We start from the raw sequence: 16,840 nt of genomic DNA on the forward strand, positions 1-16,840 counted from the left end.
CCCTTTATGTAATACCTGCAATTTACAGTGTCGCTTATTTATCCTTGTACACACATACCTTGCACTTCCAATAACCACACAGAGCTGCAGGGAAAGACAGAAGGTCAGTAGGTTCACATAGCTGGCAGATACAGTACCTCCACTTTTGCTTGCTAAGTGCCTCTGTCCTTCACTTCTCTGAGCTTTCTGTGGCTGCACTAAATTATTTAGGGAAAAGCAGTCATCTCCGAGGAAGCCCAGCAGACTCTCCTATGGATCCCATGAGCCTAAGACGAGTCAGACGGGTAGCTGGGGCACCGCTGCTGGAAATAACACGGCAGAGAAATTTGTCTGTATAGTGGCTTTAATATATCGAGTTTAGAGTCAGCCAGAAAGGAAGCCTGTGACAGTGTCAAGGTTTTCAAGCACACATGCAGCTGCCAAGCAGGAACAAAGCCCTTTTCTTTCTTCCTAAAGAGCATTTCACTGGTGGATGCAGTCAAGTCAGAACAAAAGAGACACAGTCCTGTTTTAACCTTTGGTGCTTTTTCACTTCCAGGCAGTGACCCCTCTTACCCACACTGAGATCTCTCCTCCGTGAAAAGTGACAGTCCATCTTTCCCTCTGAGTGGCATGACCGGTCAACCCTGAGAAGTCTGATGGAAGACCACAGACTCCTCTCACTCCTGCTTCCAGCACCTGACCAGTTCAAAACTTTTTAAAAATTCTTTATACACTTATCAGCCTGCACATTGATGTGTGCAGAGCCATACAGTCTTCTTTGTGTGTGTGTGTGTGTGTGTGTGTCTTTTTACCTACCCAAGGAAACACTGGACATATATTTGTGGTTCAGACTGGTAAACTCTCACCCACACACATGTAGACAAAAGCGTAGTTATGCTGCTGCACAGTGATCAATAGATTCAGTGCATTCTGCTGCCACCTTTCCATTAACAGCCAACTGAATAAGGGGGACCAAATAGCTGGAAATAGTAACAAAGCATTTTAACTCATTGTGAAATACAAACATGCATTAATACACTAGTTGTTTTCAAATAAAAGAATTGCTCTACGGGCTATAATGTTTTCCACTTACACACTAAAAACAATTTTCTATTTGTTAAGAGGCAACAAAGGCTCTGAACAGTTCACTGCAGTGAATGGCTACGTTCTAGTTTGTGTTTTATGGACTCCACATGAGAAGAAATTATTTTTATGCTTTGACTTCAGTAATTGAGTTAAAGCACTGCAAATATGAAGTCTTTGATCACATTCTTTACAGAAGCACTGTAAGAATGCTTATAACATTCACACTTACGTGCATGTATCCAACCACATCGGACACTCAAGTATTGCAAATTAGAAATACACTCAACAGCCACTTCATTAGTTACACCTTGCTAGTGCTGTCTAGGACCTCCTCTTGCCTTCGGTACTGCCTTAATTCTTCAAGAAGGTGCTGGAAATATTCTTCAGGTGTTTTAATCCATGATACAAATCTCCTTTTTCGCCACATCCCAAAGGTGCTCAGTTGGATTAAGATCTGGTGACCTATGAGGCCATTTGAGTACAGTAACATGCTGGAAGGAGCCAATAAAAAAAGGGGCACACTGTGGTCGTAAAGGCATGAACACAGTCAGCAACTAAAGGGGCCCAAAGTGTGCCAAAGATAATCTCTAAGACATCTTTACACTGCCACCACCAGTCTGAAGTACTGATACATAGCACGGTGGATTTTGACCCTACCATCTGAATAGCTTGAGACTCATCAAACCAGACAACATTTTTCAGTCTTCTATCAGTGCTGCTGTAATCCATCTGCTTTGAAATGCTGCGTATCCAGACATTCACGATCGCCTGGATATCTCGTAGTTATTTGAATTACTGCTGCCTCGAAGTGCCAGCTCAAAACAGTCTGGCCGTTCTCCAAGATCATGAACAGGTGTGCCTAATGAAATGACCAGTGAGTGCTTCTACCTATACAACACAATACAACTCGAGTGCCCCTCTCAGTACAGCTTCTCTTAAATCTTCATGCACTTTACATGGACAAAAGATTCAAGCGAAGAAGCCCAGTAAGAGATTTAATGAGCCAAACTTTATTCAGCGTTGTTTTCTCTTGTTGTGCTTTCAGAACTTCATTTCATTTTAAGATGCTGAATTTCACAGTTATAAATGTGGGTGTCACAACTTTAATAACTTTCTGCAACTTAACCTCAAACAAATTCAAATGAAACTTAATTAAAAGCTAATAGAGCTGGATGTTTGTTTTTCTCTCTCTTTTTTTAATTAAATATGTACAAATCTGAGTTCTTGCTCCTTGTTGAGCATCTCTCCGGAGAGTTCTGTTTTTAGAATACACCAGTTTCTGTATCTAGTGTTGAGATAGGATTGGATGTTTTTTAGGCAAAAAAAAGTACATGCACGCTTTTATCTTTCAGGTTTTTGTGCCAGTACAGTTTGGTCATGCCTTTTTTGGCCCAAACCAGTACTGACTGGCAGCAGTGAAAAAGCAGCATAAAAGCTGTACAAACATTGAGAAATGCCCTCTGCTCTGCCATCAAGGAGATAAAGACTGTTATAAGGAGGCCAGCAAATTTCTACAGGTGCACACGAGCCTCCTGGAAGATAGACAGACACAGGAGGTGAGTCAGCTCCAAGTAGATCCACAGGAAAACAGAGGGTTAGTATTAAAACTCATGGAGTTCTTGGACCTCCTTGCTCAAAAGGACAAGGAGCTGAAGAGGAGAGAAGACTACTTGCAATGCTCTAGAGACGAGACTCAAAGAGGAGAGAAAAACTGTGGAAAAAGACAGTGTGCATCGAGCCTTGCGTGGAGAAAGTCGAAAAGGAAAAGTAGGTGAGGAAGAAAAAAGGCAAGTGGGGCAGATGTGATAATCAGCTTCCTCGTCTCCACATACTGCCAGCTTTAGGTGCGCTGCCTCAGCTGATTGTTTTGGTGATATATTTCACAATAATGGCTCGTTAGATCCTAACAGCTCATTCCAGACTGCTTCATGGTTTAGTATAATATAAAATACATTCTTTGCCTTTCCATGAGCTTGCAAGCCAAAGGAGTTGGGGGGAGAGGACATTTCAAAAGACACGAGAGAAAGAAAAAGCAAGAGGAAGAGGAGCGGGAGAAAGGGAAAATAAATGTAAAATAAAAAGAAAGGATAAAGTGAAGGAGACTCTGAGAAAAAAGAAAATTTGCATAAAGCATCATTGCTAATGAAAACCCCACCCCAGCCTCCCTCTGACCTCCCACACTCTCTTCTCCTTCTACCCACCCTTTACAGGATACATCCACACATTTACCCCTCCCTTCCCCAACAACATTTGCACATACAGGCATACATGTGTCTGTATGTGGCTCTAAATCACCGCAGAACACGGTTATACGGTTTACACAGTAAACCGTATAACAAGGCTATCTTGTAGGTGTGTTGAGTTGTCTTGTGTTATACTTTTGGACTTTAATTAGACAAAACATAAATGTGAATCTTGCAGGAAAGACAGTTACCATTTCCTCAGGCATTTTCTCTTTCAGGTGTTTTATGGCTCATTTTCTTTTTTGATGAGTCTCAGCTCAATGGTTTGAATCAGCACTCAGGAGAGGGACCTGCTCTGCAAGAAATTCTCCAAAACCGACCTGAGGAGAGTGTAACTACATCTCTGATGGGCTATTTCCTGGCATGTCATGTGAGAGGAAATGCTATCACGGGATTGGCCGGTGGGGATTAAACTAAACTACCTCTCGGCAGCATCCCAGTTGATTGTCTAGGTAATACCATCAGCAGTCTCTAAACGCCAGCTGTTTCATAATTACTTGAAGTAGCCTCTTCAGAGCATGTTCACAAACTGGAACATTACTGCTGGGGCAGTCAGCCAAAGAAATGAAATGAAATAAAATTATATTTTAAAAAAATGAAGGAAAGATTTAAACACATTGGAGCTTGATGAATGAAGCATTTAGACCGAAACTCTTTGCTGAGATACTCTGACATAATGTAACAGCAGTGAGAGGAAACCCTTTGTGGGCTGGATTTAAAATCACACCAAAAGAGTTAAAAACTGAGTGCTTGTAAGTAGGGATGGGTACCGGTGTCCGGTGCCATGATGGCACCGGTTCTGACATAAACGGTAGTAACCAGACCGAAAAGCAGCGCACATTTCGGTGCTTTATTTCGGTGCTTTTTTTCCCTGAGCTGTGATACACTTCTAGCCAATCATTTTACGTTTCCGAGGATAGTAGGCGGGGCCAGGTACGTACGTTCTTTTAGAGCAGAGCTACAGATTAAAAATGTCCAAGGCGAAGCGGTCAAAAGTCTGGCTGTACTTCACAGCAAAATATGCAAACTCAGCAGCCTGCAACAAGTGCTTTAAGCTGATACTGTGATACTGTCAAAGGAGGTAACACCTCAAATCCGATGAAACACCTGGCGACGCATAGAGTTTTTTTTAAAAGCCCAGAAATGCGCCGTATTTGATAGCTTGCTGCGAGACCTCACACCGAGTACATCTACTGCGGGTGGGTTGCCTGTTATCGGACCGGAGTTAGCAACATCCCCCAAAAACACGAAGAGGAGAGTCCTGGCCCCTAGCCCTGCCAGTGTAGCAGAAATGATGAGGATGATGATGCAGCAGCAGCCGTTCTTCTCTGCGTGAGTAGCTTAATGTTGTTCGTGTGTAATTTACGTTGAGTAGGCTAACCACGTTATTACATTAATGCATGTAAGGTGAACTAGCAAACATCATCATAGCTACATGCGGCTGTCCTCTTGTTTGATGGCAGATACTCCCTTCACCCTGGCCAAAAAGGCTAAAATGACCAAAGAAAAAGTGGAAAACAGTTAAACATGAGAGGTTTTTGGACAAAGTTTATGTTTTTTCCATTGTTTAAGCACTGCTTCCACTGCTTCCTTGCTTCCAGCCAAGAGTGATACCATATATGCCCCATAGCTGCAGAAAAGGCTAACATTGTTATCTTTTTACAAAAAACCAGCTGAACATGAGAGGTTTTTGGACCAATTTTGTGTTCTCCATTCTTTAAGCACTGGTTTGAGCACCGTTTGAGCACCGGCACCGTTTCAAAAGTACTGATTTGGCACCGGTATCGGATAAAACCTAAACGATACCCATCCCTACTTGTAAGTGTCTATGGCCCCCACATCCCAGAACTGGATCAGAGCGTCACTGAGCTCAATTGCACCGATTCATAACGTCTCTGAGGGTCTAAGTTGAATTCAGGTGACAAATGCCTTTGTCATCCAAGGACTGCCTAGGTGCTCTAACCACATTGCCCTGCACCAGGAGGAACCCAGGGCCCACTGCACCAGCACAAGTTCTGATCCTGGTACCTAACAGTGCCTAAAAGTCAGGTTACTGTTGACGATTAAGTAGAGGTCTGTGCATCCGTCCAAGGATTCTCTCACCTAGAACAAATTCTCCAAGGATTGGAGGCAAATGCCTGCTGTTGCAGGCAGCATAACAATTACCAGGCATCTCTGGGCTCTTTCATGTGTGTCACATGTGCTTAGGTCTGAAACTGCTCTCATCCATTAAGAGAGCAGGATGCCAGTGGTGGACCTGGCAGCTGTGGTTTTGTTGGGTGAATGCCAATCAAGCTGCATGGTGCTGGGCTGTGAGCACTGGCCCTGATGCTATGCTCATGGAGTCACACACATGCACTTCAATACCCCGATAGAGATAATTTTGCAGGCCTCTGGCAGTTCTCCTCCTTATTCAAAGGAGCAGACCAGTCCTTACTGGTTCTTGCCACAGCACGTATGGATGTGCCATCCTGGAGTAGCTGCACTACCTGTGCAACCTTAATGGAGTGCAGGTGCCATCTCATGATGCCAGGAGTGAGGAGAACAGTGGCAAAAAGCAAAACTAGAGACAAATCAGTCAGTAGGGATAAGAAGAGAGGAATGGCATTTGGCCGACTCCTCCTAAACCATTTATTTAAGTGTTACTATAAAGCAGGTGCACCAACACTTTTACACATTTGAGTTATTTTAGTTTCATATACACTGGAGACACAAATATATAAAGGACACATTTCCTCACTTTCTCATCCTCATATTTGGCACGGTTGAAAGACATTAGTTCTGTTTGTAGTTAGCTTTGAGAAATTAGAGAAATCTTTGGTTCATTTCTTTCTCTTATCCAACCACTGCTGGGAGCTCCATGTGAGTTCTGCTGGCATCATGAAAAAAAATAGATTTTTAATGTAATTGGGGAATTAAGTAATTTATTTTATGTTATTTTAAATATTTTATTTTATCTTCCCTCACTTTATTGACCTTCACTGTTAACACCCAAGGTCAAAACTGACCTTCGAAAAATTTCAAGAAACCATATTGAATAATATAATAATAAAACTCTTATTTTTTCAGTATGATACCCCACAACATCACAGTGACAGCATAACTAATGGCATCACATTCTAATAAAAACACAGTAAAACATCAAAGTTTTAGTGTAAAATTTGCCCTTCATGCAGATTTGTGCGCCCTGAGTGCGTCAGACTGATTTATTCAGGTGGTATTTAAGCCTCCATTGTCTCTTGTGTGCTAGTTCACTTTGGCTGTTAGTTTAGTTCATGAAGTTAGCTTATTAGGATTTTGTTGTGTTAACCTGCAGTTATTTGGTCTATTTTAAGAGCCTTCCATTATTATTTGACTTTTGTGTAATATATTTTTGCATTCTGGGGAGTAAATAAAACCCACTTTTTCCAAAATTACTCCTATGTCCTTATGTCTAATCAGCTTGGTCCCTTGCTATTCCTTTTTTTGGGGTGGGGGGTTTGTTTTATGTGTTACCTCTCCACTGCACCTGTTGTCACTTTCATCTGCCACAAAGGAAGGAATGGATTGGCAGTGGTTTATGTTTCCTAGCTGAGTAGATTAACATCCATGAAGTTTAACTGACTTGGCTTTATGCTGTGATGGGATCAAGTGTCGCCTTAATTTGTTTATAAATTTAAGGTTTAATTAATATTTTAACAAATTGATTTGCATGCTACATTTACTTATTAATAGCTATTTAACAATGAAAGGAATGCTTCATTACTGCTTCCAGGACCTTTTGGTCCTCCATAGCCAAACCCTCCCAGGTTCATACGCCTGTTTCTGTTTCACGGTTTGTTAAAGCAACAAAAGGTTCCATCTTGGGAGGTTTGTCTGTACTCGCTCAACTCTTGTAAAACCACACACGAACGAAAACCACTTGAATTAAAATTGCGCAATTAGATGTAAATGTGAAATAACAGCTCTTTTCCACGCCACCGCATTTCCACATGCATGCACAGTGACACAAAAAATGATGACAGCTTGTCCTTTCAAGCTGACAAAGTCAGGAGAAGTCTGGTGACCGTCGGTGTCTGCTGTTATCCTCCTCACCTTGCAAAAAATCATCACCCATCATCTCTCTCCCTTAGTCTCAATGCACCCTGTCATCCATCTGTATTTCAGTCCCCATTCAAAAGCTCGGCACCTCAGGCTGCATGCATGCATGCTGCAAAAGGTTGCTGAGAAACAATATTGTTGAGCAGCAGATATTCACTCAGAATTGCCTCCGGCTGAAAGAAGACTTAATGAAGACTAAACTGTCACCGTCTGTGTCTTTAGGATGTCTCCAGAATGCAGAGAGTATTTTCTCATCCCTCTCTGCTTCCTCACATGGCCTACAACACAGCTGCACTGGGAAGGAAACCTGCCAGAGAGCGACAGAGAGAGAGGGAAAAAAAACCTTCCTTTTTTTATCTACATGTTTTAATTAGTCTCCTTTTATTCACCAAGATTTGCTTCCAGTGATATGTTTTAACCCTTACATAACCCATCATATTAACCAGGGACAGCACCGAGGCTGTTTTTTTGTACAAAGATGTCTGTTTCATTTTGTTTTCTAGATGACATCATGCATCGCCTCCGCTCATTGTGGAGAATAGAAAATGGGACCATTGTTAGCGGCTGTCTCATTTTGTCAGTGAAGTCATTAAAAGCAGGATGGGGCTGCAAGCAAGTAAAAAAAAAAGAAACACACATGCAAAACAATCTCAACTGGAAGTACGTGGAAGAGTAAAGTGTGTAGAGTCTGAAACACCTCTGACACCTATAGAAACAGACTAGACGTACCTCGTTTCTATCTGATGAATAAAAATAAGAAGCGCCTTATGTGACAAACATTCAGTTTATGTAGGGAAAAGACAAATGCACCAAATGTTTTACAAATTTTATTAAAAACTGAGTAATCACACTCCATCCTTTATATCCAGTGCTGTTCTTTTTTAATCTAGAGAAAAGGCAGGAGGCTCAGAAGCAAACATTTCAGGCTCACAGCAGGATTTCCCTCCACTGCTGTTGTCAATAGTTCTGTCTGCACGGTGAAATCCAATGCATTTTTTCACAGTTTATTCTCACACTCCATTACCCAGCTTAATTTGTAATTGTCTGTAACGGGATGTGTCTTCTGATTTATGTTCCATTCTGCAGCATCATAGATCATTATAGGTGTTCTAATAAGCCCCCCAGCACTTTTTAGCTTGCATATGCTCTGTTTCACTTGTATCTTGTTAAAATAGGCTTATTTTTTATGTTCTGCTGCTGGCATTTCTGGCGAAAAAGGGCACATTACTTAAAAAACAACAACAACAACAAACTATTAGACTCCAGCTGTTTTATTCCTTCTTTTCTCTGCCACCCAGAAATGTTTTGAATCAATCCTAATGAAAGGAAAAGTCCAATAGTTAATAAATGGGAAAGATTCAGTCTCTGTAAGCCTGGCAGCTGCGTATGTGTGGGCGTCTTTGAATACTATAACTCATTACGATTAGGCTTTTTGGTCTGCTCCAGTCTATACTATATTTTAACCACAGTGAAAAACATCTGGCTCCAAGCCAGCATTTTTTGGCACCAATGTTCAACTGACTTATGTTTAACAGACGTGGAAGTATTTCCTTCCTTCCCTCCATCCTTCCAATTGAAGGTTGCTGGAGTCTATCCCAGCTGTCACAGGGCAAGAGGCGGGGTACACCCTACATCGGTCGCCAGTCCATCACAGAGCCAACAGAGAGAGACAGACAACCATTCACACTCAAAGTCACCAACTAGCATGCATGTCTTTGAGTATTCTGGGGGAAAGAAACCTCAGGCACAGGGACAACATGCAAATGCCACATGGAAAATGGCCTGTATTTATATAGCGCTTTACTAGTCCCTAAGGACCCCAAAGCGCTTTACATATCCAGTCATCCACCCATTCACACACTGGTGATGGCAAGCTACATTGTAGCCACAGCCACCCTGGGGCGCACTGACAGAGGCGAGGCTGCCGGACACTGGCGCCACCGGGCCCTCTGACCACCACCAGTAGGCAACGGGTGAAGTGTCTTGCCCAAGGACACAACCACCGAGACTGTCCAAGCCGGGGCTCGAACCGGCAACCTTCCGATTACAAGGCGAACTCCCAACTCTTGAGCCACGATCAGCCAGGTGGGAGATTAAAACCCAGGACCCTCTTGCTGTAAGGTGACAGTTTCCATGCTGTCCTGCATATTTAACTGCTAAACTCACCAAAATAACTTGTTCTGGAAGAATCTTCCTCTACGTCAAACTATTTCCAACTTACACCATAATGGCAGTCTGTCCCTTTTGAGCTGTAGCTGTAGGAATAGCACCTTTTGTCTCTGGCCATTGGTAAACACTCCTTCACTATATATTCAAGCTGGTTTTATGACATAACTCACTTTCCAAAAAGGGATAAATTCCCTTTTCATGCATGTTTTCATTTTAAAAGTCACAGTTTCTGTGATTTCTTGTACAGCATCTACTTTGCTAAGTTAAAGGTCTTATGTGACAAGAAATGTGAGGAGTCTTTAAATAAGCCAGATTATCAGATTATCTGAGCCGCTGTATTTAGGGAGTAAAGCCGTAGAGTGAGCCGACCCTTAATGGAAGTAATAATCCCACACCGTGAGAGGAAAACTATGCCAGTGCATATCTGTGGTGACTACAGGAGGTCAGTTATAAACCACGCAGGAGGTCAATGGTGTAATGGCTGTTTATTGGCGTTTTAGTTGTCAGAGTGTCTACAGATAAAAGCTCCCAAATCCAGCAGGCAAAAATAAAAAGTGAACCTTTTATTTAGTTCATTGCATGTATTCCGATAACAAAATCAAAAAAGGGAACAAACAGAAAAATCCAAATCATCCCAGGGCACCAAGAAAAACAGATGACAGCAGAGGAGAAACACAGATGATACGGACAGGACCAAATATACTAGGGACTGACTGGGGAGGAGACACAAGAGTGAAAGGAGTTCAACCGATCAATCAGACAAAGAGGAAGGCAAAACCAAAGCATGACAGCAGAGAAAACCATGAAAGTAAAAGGAAAAGCAGACCGTAAGAAATCAAGAAAGTCAGGTAGCTATACAGATGCTTTGACATAGACAAGGAAAGGCAGGACAATAACACAATATAATAAGAAAATGGTTTCGGAATGAGACATGTAAAATCAGACAGACAGGAAATAAAAGCCAAAATAAGACACGGCAGACACTAAGATTCACACTAGACACAATACCGAGGAGCACAGACGGTATAAGAGCATATTATTGTCACTAAATTGGTCCTGGAGGATGTTTTTATGCTATTTTTTATTCATGGCAGAGATTTGTGGGAGAATTATGAGAGGCCATTCCCATGGATAAGAAGAAACCCCACACGTAGTCTTGGGATGTTTCACTGTTGACATGGCACAGATCTCCTTTGGACTCTTGATTGTGCTCCATCAGAGACTTTGCACAAATCATCTGCTGTCTGTCCCTGATGTCTCCCTTGGAGAGAAGTGGCTTCTTTGTTGCCTTCTCAATAGTAAGCGCTTCTCCAGAAATTCAGTGCCTCAGAGCGTGTGGAGATGGACTCACACCTGCCTACTCCAGGAGGAGACGATCCCAGCACTTGCTGGACACTCCAGGACAGCATGAGGCCTTCTTAACTGCAGTTGAACCACTCTCCTTGAAGTTTTTGATCATCTGGTAAACGGTTATTTCAGGTGCAATTTCCTTGGCAGCAATTTCCTTGCGAGTGAACCCTGTTTGATGCAATGACAGCTGCTGAACTTTCTCTGGAGGCAACCACTCCTAATACAGGAAAATGATACTGTCGGGAAGTTTAAGCAAATTGTTGGAGTTTTCTCTGTATCGTAGGGTCCTCACCTTACAACATAAAGACAAATGCCTGCTGGTGTGATTTGGCCCTATAACACTAAGAATAAAATACATAAAATTTATTGAATTCAATTTAAAATCCTGTGTTAATGCGATTATAGAGAACTGCTCTAAGCTGAACATTTAATTTCATGGAAAAAATACAGTTTATTTTTATTTTCGTGATAAAGTTAATGTTTATAACACTGAAGCTCTTTCCAGTTCATAGATATTCTCCAGTCTACACAACCATAAAAATAAAATAAAGAAATAAAATAAAATGCATTAGCGTTTACAAAGCACAATGCTGGTGCCTTTCCTTAAACCACAGAAGTTAATGGGAAGCTACTTCTAGACTCTAGTTTTGGTGCATTTAACGTTTGATCAGCCCATATTCCTCTCTAAAGATGACAGTTCGTAAGCTTCACCCTTTCTAATTTCTCTCATGGGGAGTTGTAAATTGGCATGTCATCACGACTTAGGTGTCAGGGAAAGAGTTCCTCTTTTTTGCTGTGGGGATTCAGATGTAAAAGGCTACATATAAAGGCAAACTGAGTTTTCCTTGGGCAGAGGGATGACACACTTACTGCACGCTGACACTTTTAAAGTTGCAGGTAAGTAATCTTCGCTTGTCAAACAGACAGGTTGTCTTTCTTTAAAGTGACACTTTGAAGGTCTCAGCTCTTTCCCCTGACTTTTTCCTGCAGAGTTCAGTATGATACTTGTACTTGCAAAGTAGGGGCCTGCCTCAAGGAACAAAGCCTCTGAGTCATGGCTTAGTACAAGCCTTTGAAGGATATCATTAGCTGCAGCACCAAATGCCATGCCAATGGCAATGAAAATTGACATTATAAAAAAAGACCAGGGTGGTAGCTGCACCACTGTTGTGTAGTGTGAAGCTTTGTAAATAGTAATTACAGTACTGAGCTTCATATCACTGCAAAATAATTAAAGTTTTGACAGTGACTGGTGTGCTTTTGGTGGTTTCAGTATTGGGTTTTTATTAAAAATTTCCTTGAGGTTTGTTAGTAAGTGGTTAGCTCCCAGTCTGATTCCACTCTTATCCTTGTTTTTCCTGCAGGCTCATTAGTGAACCACTGGTCTGCTACAGAGGCACATGAACATTTCAGTAGTATCCAGCCTGCCCCAAACCATTTCTACACTGCTAGCGACTAACCAGACTACAGTTGCCCAGTTGGCTCGCTGAACTGCCTGATCCAGTTATGCAGACACCGTCATACTCCTGCCGACATTGCGGCTCTCAAATCATTTTCATGCGGGGCAACAAATCAAACCGCTGTGGAGGCTCACATCAAAAGTAGTATGAAGCAGAACTGAATTCAGCTCACAATTTCTCATGTGGCCCCTTGCTCACCCCTCCTCTAGCCCCCGGGCTCGGCCAATGGGTTGATGCCAGTCCTGTTCTTGTGTCTGAAATGAACAGGACCGATACGAGTCCTGGCCTCTTTAGGCTCCCGCTAAACACAAAGAGGCTGAAAAATAGGCAAAGTGTGAGTGCCAAAAACTGCAGTTTGTCCAATAGACACTTGAAGCTGGCTCCATAAGTGAACCAGGCTGTTGCGTTTGTGGAATCATGCTGACCCTGACTTGCATGGTCCCTTCAGCACCTTTTGATCATCTCTGGTCATTTTTATTAAAGTTCTTGTTTACTATCTTATGCCAGTGTGCATCTGAGGTCTATATCTGAACTACACTCAGCAGGTGGCTCATTTAAAATTCTGTTCCTCCTCGTGTCCCTTTTCAAAGCACATAACTCATGCACTTAGATTTACCCTACTAACCTCTTCACCCTTACACCTTTCTTTCATTATATCACCAACACAACGCTGACTCTTTGGGGTGAAAGAGGAAGAAGTGCAGAGGAAGAACACAAGAGTGAAGATGAATTGGCAACAGAACTAACGGCACTGAGGAACAGCAGGTCCCACATGCCCCAGCCCCCTCAGCTGGCTTTGTTCCTGCATCTTCTTTGCAACAATTCAAAAGCAGCTTGCACAAATTAGACCCATGGGGAGAGAGAACAGACCAATGTACAGCAAACTACTGTCACTCAGAACGGTTTCTGCTGAGGAGAGAGGGGACACTGGATACGCTGGGTGCCCAAGCAGACGAATTAGCCACAAGGGACCAGATGTTCCTCTTCTGTGTTGCTTCCTCTCACTAATAAAAGCACTTGCTACTGCAGTGCAGCATAGCAGCTAACTTTTCTTGCTTGAGTCTTCATTCATTCCAAGGCATGGTAGTCTTATTTAATACTGAGCAAACTATTCATTTGCAGGAATCATATTGACTCATTCTTTTTAGATTCGTGCAGCCCCAAAAGGCAAATGTTACAGCTCCTCTCTGTGTCAAGCTGTGCACACGCACCTGGTATAGATGGTGACGAGAGGTGACAGAAATTAGAAAGGAAGAAAGAAAGCCAGACAGATAGAGAAACACCTTTCACCATGGGAGGAACTTGGCAGCTTTCTCAACTTTGTAGATCGCAGGTGTTGTGCTCACAATCATGATCGAGTTAGGGATGCCACACATCAGTGCAGGCTGGCAGGGTGAGCTGGCAGGTGTTGTCTGTGGGGAGATGCACGGGCAGAATCAAGGTGTCACATGTGGAGAGGATCGAAGAAACAGAAGAAACCCTTAGTGTATCATCATCCAGCTTGTGATATTCATCATTGTTAGATCTACTCAAATCACACACCCGAAAATCTACAGAAAAAAGTGCAGCCTGCTAGATGAGGATTATGTGTGTGTGTGTGTGTGCGTGCGCGCATACTTTTGTATGTATCTATGCAGTGTGGTGATTCAGCATGCCACTGCTTAAACTGGATTCTCCACGGTTATTAGTTACACATTACAGTTTATCCAATAAAGGGAATTAAACATATTTAATACATGAGCAGCAAACTAAACATTATGCAGCGACTGTGAAGTACATAAATAAACATAAATAAACACACACACACCCAACAACAATTCAGTAACCATGCTATTGACTGATCAATTAATTGCAAATGAAAATCACAATGTGGGCTTTAGATGACTGGAAAACTTTCCAGGGAAAACCTGGTCTATTCAATAGAGATGACATCCATCCCACTTTGTATGGTGCAGCTTTCAATTCTAAAAATTGTCTTTCTGGCCCTTAATCAGACATTTTATGTGATTTCTCAGACAGCCTCCACACCACATTTAATTCACAATTAGATTTGATTGGCTACTCTCAAAATGTAAACGAGCCAATACATCACTTTATTCCACCTTGTTCTGACATATGGCACGCAGACTCAATATTTAACACTATTTTGTTTCATAACATTTAAGTTGGCTATAATGGATTACACAGCACTAGAAAATAAATATCATCACAGTAGATGTCTTTCTGAAATTGCGATTTGTGCCAACACAATGCAGAGCAGTGTTGCGTGTTCTTTTTATCTGAGGTAAAAGAGGGTTTCAGTCCCAATCCAGGTTTTCACTCATTTATTGCCTCAAACAGTTCAAAAATAATTCATGTACATGGATCTCTTTCCGGTTAGAAAACCACAGTCATCCATCATCATTGTGGATGTCCCTGAATACTGTGGCTACTCTGAAAATAAAAGCGTCAGAGAGTTTTGACTCCCTACTATATCTCCCCCATAAAGACATCTTACTATTCATCCCTTATCATACTGTTGCCAGGCTAACAAAGAGTCAGAGCTCTGTTGAACCGAGTATTCATTTAAACTTAACTAGACTTCATGAATTTCTTTGCAAATAAACTGTTAAGCATTAGAGAAAAATTATTCACAGCCATCCCATGAACATATCACTGATCACAGGAATGTTGACAGCTGCTGTTATTTTTTTAGACACTCTTCTATCAGTCTTTTTGAGTTAACTTCAATAATTACTTCTTCTAAATCTCAATATGTCTGTTAGACCCCGTTCCCACAAGACTATTCAAGAAAGTCCGACCATTAATTAAGGCTATGATCTTAAATATGATGAATCTATCTTTAGTAGCAGGCTACGTACCACTTTGAAAGAGGCTGTAATTAAATCATTACTTAAAAATCCTTTCCCTCACCCAGCTGTTTTAGCTAATTATTAACCAATCTCCAACATTCGTCTTATTTCTAAGATTCATGAAAGAGCTGGGTGATCATCTGCTGAGAAACGAGTTATTTGAAAAGTCAAGATTTAGACTGCATTACAGCACAGAAACAGCACTAGTGAAGGTTATGAATGATGATCTTATGGCCTTTTACAGTGGACTTATCTCTGTGTTTGTCCTGCTAGACCTCGGTGAAGTTTTCAATTCTGATGAGCATAAACTTATTACTACAGAGATTAGAACATGCTGTTGGTATTAAAGGAACTACACTGCAGTGGCTGAATCATATCCATCTGATAGACCAGCGGTCCCCAATCCACGGGCCTCGGACCGGTACCGGTCCGTGAGTCGTTTGGTACCGGGCCGCGAGAGTTGAGGCTAAGGTGTGAAATGTATAGTTTTCAGGGTTTTTATCGGTTTTCAGCGTTATTTTGTTATCGTTTTTATCGTTTACTCAGTTTTCCTGGGTCTTTTCACGTGTGTTATGAATAAATTTTCTTTTTTTCGGTACCAGTACTAGTTTTATTTTGTTGTATTTATCCGCGACACCTTAAAGGCCGGTCCATGAAAATATTGTCGGGCATAAACCGGTCCGTGGCTCAAAAAAGGTTGGGGACCGCTGTGATAGACTATATAATAAATAGATCATGTAAATTTTGAGTCTTCTGCACACACAAAAGTTAGTCATGAAGTTCCACAGGGCTCTGTGTCAGGACCAATAGTTTTTACATTATACACGTTTCTCTTAAATAATATTATTAGAAAACGCAGCATAAATTTTCATTTCTATGCAGATGTTACCAAAGTTTATTTATCTGTGAAGTACGATAAAAATAAATTAGTTAGTGCTCTTTTTCTAAATTCAGACAAAAGGTTCTAGCCAGATGCTTACTCTGAATGACATTCCCCGGTCTGAACAACACTGTGAGAAACACTTTTTGACCAGGTTGTGCATATTAAATGTATGTAAATGTCATATTATTGTGCATATTAAGTTAATATATGGGGCCTCACTACTTGTAAGATTATGTCTAAAAGTTTCCAATTTGATAAAGCTTATAGTTAGGGCTATAGTCATACTGCAGTAGTGTTAGGCTGCTGGTGGCGTCTTCACTCATCTCTCTTCACTCTTTTCGATTTGAAACCACTCTGTATTTAATCATTAGTTATTATTAATCTCTGTCTCTGTTTCCTCTGCTCTCTGCTCTTGCCTCTCACCCCCAACTGATCATGGCAGATGGCTGCCCCTCCCTGCCGGATTCCCCTCTGGTTCTGCCGGAGGTTTCGTCCAGCTAAAAGGAGTTTTTCCTCCCCACTGTCATCTGATTGTTGGGGGGTTTCTCTCTAATATTGTAGGATCTTTACCCCACAATACAAAGTGCCTTGAGGCAACTATTTTTGTTAATTGTGATATATAAGTAAATAAATAAATAAATTAAAAAGCAATTAGAGAGAGCAGCATACTGAGAGCAAAATGACTGCATTAAAAATAAAAAAGAACTTGTTATTTTACTTTATGGCAGACACTGG

This window comes from Copadichromis virginalis, linkage group LG16, assembly GCF_057382275.1.
Source record: "Copadichromis virginalis isolate Kocher_CV1m ecotype Utaka linkage group LG16, C_Virginalis_male_GT1.1, whole genome shotgun sequence".
Classification (NCBI taxonomy): domain Eukaryota; kingdom Metazoa; phylum Chordata; class Actinopteri; order Cichliformes; family Cichlidae; genus Copadichromis; species Copadichromis virginalis.